This window comes from Carlito syrichta, unplaced genomic scaffold, assembly GCF_000164805.1.
Source record: "Carlito syrichta isolate Samal-C Ts95f unplaced genomic scaffold, Tarsius_syrichta-2.0.1 Scaffold138631, whole genome shotgun sequence".
NCBI classification, from domain to species: Eukaryota; Metazoa; Chordata; class Mammalia; order Primates; family Tarsiidae; genus Carlito; species Carlito syrichta.
This window is the reverse complement of record NW_007082727.1, coordinates 108,957-112,713: the sequence shown is the minus strand read 5'-3', so window position 1 is coordinate 112,713 and position 3,757 is coordinate 108,957. Positions and strand designations below refer to the sequence as shown.

General features: G+C 37.9%; 1 long non-coding RNA gene across 1 annotated transcript in view; it reads right to left on the bottom strand.

The window, feature by feature from the left end:
- The window catches only part of LOC103251281, a 2,336-nt gene extending 755 nt beyond the window's left edge, over window positions 1-1,581 (bottom strand). Inside the window, exons 1-2 of the long non-coding RNA XR_503715.1 lie at window positions 1,456-1,581; window positions 451-532 (exon numbers count right to left, since the gene is read on the bottom strand). This is a non-coding gene — a long non-coding RNA (uncharacterized LOC103251281). The remainder of the gene's footprint in view (window positions 1-450; window positions 533-1,455) is intronic.
- Window positions 1,582-3,757: the final 2,176 nt, after the last annotated feature.

Sequence of the window (3,757 nt, the reverse complement as noted above, 5' to 3'; positions counted from 1 at the left end):
AGCTACTTGGAAGGCTGAGGCAGAAGGATTGCTGGAGCCCAGCAGGCGAGGCTGCGGTGGCCGGGAGCGGCCACTGCACTCCAGTCTGGGCAACAGAGTGAGACTCCAACTCAAAAAAAAAATAAAAATAAAAAAATAAAAGCCTACAAGAGTAAGCCAGAAGAGCCAGCTCATCAAAATCTCATTAAGAAGTGGAATTCCAGCAGCCCAGCATTGAGACCCACAGAGCAGTACAGAACCCAAATGTGGCGAAAGCATGTCTTCACTTCATTCTGGAGGTGACAGCAGTCAGCACTCTCAACTAAGTCTGATGTCTTGAGACAATAACATATAATAGGTGAGCAGAAAAATATAGGGACCAATTTCCAAACAAAAATAATAGCTGGGCTGACAATAAGAAGGTAGACATAGGAACCAGAGGTAATAGTAGAAATTGTAAATTAGCAGTACCTTCTATGTTTGTCTTTGGCAGCTGTAGTTCTCAGAGAAAGGTCTCCTTAATTGTTGTGATAACACCCTGAGCTTCTGAGGCCTTGAAGATTATTAGAGAAGGAAAAATCAAGAATAGTGATGATAAAGGCCACCTTGTACCTGAAAAAGCTAAAATGGTGATCACTCAAAACCTTTTAGAATTTTGCAGTGATTTTTGTAAAAAATTTTTGAAGGGGAACTAGAGGTCTTATAAGGGTGGGTGAGTGCAGAGTCAGAAAATACAGTGTAGAACTCGGAATGCAACCCTCACTTTATGGCTGGTATGATGAGGCCAGGAGAAACTTTATAGAACTTGAGGAAAAATTGTTCTTAAGTATTTAAGAAGAGTAAGTTTAAGGAGGGATAAGAACTTGAAAGAATCCTTTTGTTTATATTTAGAGATCATTTTCACTTAGGTTTGGATTCACCCTTTCCAACAGACTGTTTTTAAAGGACTTGTTATTACCCCCATTTCATAAAGGAAGGAAGTGGACCTTCTTTCCTCAAGTTTCCAAGGTTCCAAAGTTGATGAATAAGAATGTCTGGATTGACCCTTGGAGCTAATGAGTCAGCCTCTGACAAATGTTCCAATGAGGTTTTAGTGTCCTAAATGTTTTCTCATTTGTTAGGTGGTAGGTACCACTTTTAAACCAGGCATTTCATGGTTAAGTATGAGTTTTAAAAACTGTGAAAGGAAAGGCATAATTACAAAAGCAAATTCTCGATTTACTAAGTTGTATATGATGTTGTTTATAAAGAATAACCAGAAGCTGGTTGGAGCAGCACTGGTGGTTCCTGCTCCTATGAAGCTTATATTATGTTATGAACGGGATGCTTATGACCTAGAATTCCTGTGTTGCAATTCTAATGCATTGGTATTTGGGGGTGGACATCTTTGGGAAGTAATTAGATTTAGATTAGGAATTATAGTGGGCCACTTATGATGGGATTAGTGCCCTTATAAGAAGAAGGAGAAAGTAGTACCCTTATAAGAAGAAGGTTGAGGTGTGGTGGCCCTAGCAGGCTCCCAGAGAACAGGTGGCGCAGGATGTTGCCTAGATTTGCCTGAATCAGACATCATCTCTTAGAAACAGGATCCTTGCTTCAGGTAGTTGTGTCCTCCCTTGAGCCACTGGAATAAAATAAAATAGAGATTGAGAAATTTAAAAGAATGATTAGGACAGTATTTGTTTGTTTGTGATTTTGTGTTGTCAGCAGGCTCAGAGGAAGGCTATTCAGTAATGCCTCAGGAGTCCTTGACAACCCTATAAATTCCCCAACCCCTTTCCATCCTTTGATGATATACTGAACCATGCCAAATGCTACTTCTTAGCTCAAACAACAACAAACTCCCATAATATATGCCTATGCAATTAATTTTCTTAGAACTTTTTACTATAAAACTTTCAAATATAATCATAGAGAAAATAGTATAATGACCCTCTGTATATGTATTATCCCCCTTCAACAATTATTTACACAGAGTTAACTGTAATTCTAAATGATTATTTAAAAATATATGCTATGGCATAGATTGCTATTTCTTTCCTAAATGTGTTCACCTCTTCTATTATTGCAGAAACCCAGAGTTATAGCTACCTAGAATAGTGACTGTATTTTCCATTCTAACCTGCAGCTAGGTCTGACCATATGATTCGGTTCTGACCAATAAGATGTTAGCAAAAGTGATTGGTATAACTTCTAGGTATGCCCTTTAAGGGAAGGGGCATGACATTTCCTTCCCCCTTCCCCCTCTACTTATCTGTTTTGCAGATAAGGAAATATAGTGTCTTGGACCAGAGACAAAGACCACACACCTTAATGATGGTAGAGTCACAAAATAGAAAGTGTCCTGGTCTCTGAAGACTTAGCAGAGTAGAAATTCCACACAGGGTTGGATTGTTACGCGAGAGAGAAATAAACATCTATCCAATTTATTATGTGTGGACCTCTAACTTAAACCACATTTTACTTGAGTCTGTGATACCAGCATAAAACCAACATCCTAACTGATAGCCTGGATATATGATTGTATAATGTTTGGTGAGAGAAATCTGAGCATGTGTTATTAGTGGCAGTTCTGTGATTTGATGGTGTTTATTATGTTTTATTTACATTACAGATAATTTATCTTGTTATTATTTAACAAATGTTTCCTGAGTGGCTGCCATATATGTACCAGGCACTATTCTAGATGTTGGGACTAAATCAGTGAACAAAAGGCAAAAATTCCTGTCCCTATGAAGCTTATGTTATGTTATGTATGGAATGCTTATGACTTAGAATTCCTATGTTGCAATTCTAATGCATTGGTATTTGGGGGTAGACATCTTTGGGAAGTAATTAGGTTTAGATTAGGAATTATAGTGGGCCACTTATAATGGGATTAGTGCCCTTATAAGAAGAAGAAGAAAATACCCTTATAAGAAGAAGAAGAAGAATGAGAGATTCCTTACTGAGGAAAAGCTATGTAAGGACACAGTGAGAAGATAGCTGTCTATGAACCAGAAAGAGAGCCCTCACCAGGGTCTGAATCTGCAGCCATCTTGATCTTGGACTTCCTGTCCTCCAAACTGTGAGAAATAAATATCTGTTTCAGTCACCCAGCCTATGATATTTTGTCATAGCAGTCTGAGTTAAGACATATTCTAATAGATTTTAACTTTCTGCTTCAACTTTTTATTACCAACTCATTTATTCATTAATTCAACAGATATGTATTGAGACCTAACATATGAGATCTGACAACCAAGTTCATGAACTCATCCAAGAAAACGTGCTCCACACTTCACTGCTGAATATCACTGTGGTCACCTTTGAAGTACTCCTCTTGGGAAGATACACTGATATCACTGCCTAGTCCACCTGTCAAAGCAATTTTGGAACTCTTTTTCAGGAATGGCCATTAGAGCTGTCATTGTGAGAATGTTGGAGTTTGAATTAGGGCAATGAACAAATGTTAAATTTCTTGTTAAACTTGGCAAGAGTGGAACTAAAATCAGGGGCATGTTAGTCCAAGTTTATGGGGATAACGCCAATAATAAAATGGCAGTGTACAAATTAATTTAATGTTTTTCAGAGGGGAGAGAAAGCATCACAGATGAAGAAAGGACAGGGTGGCAAGTAATAAGCAGAACTGATGAAATATTGCAAAAATGTGTTGAATTGTGCACCAAAATAGCGAGAAGCATAGCAGATCAAATAAACATCGATAAAGAAACAAAAAAATCTTAACTAGAAATCCTGTCATAAGGAAGTTGTGTGCAAAAATGGTCCCAAAGGAGCT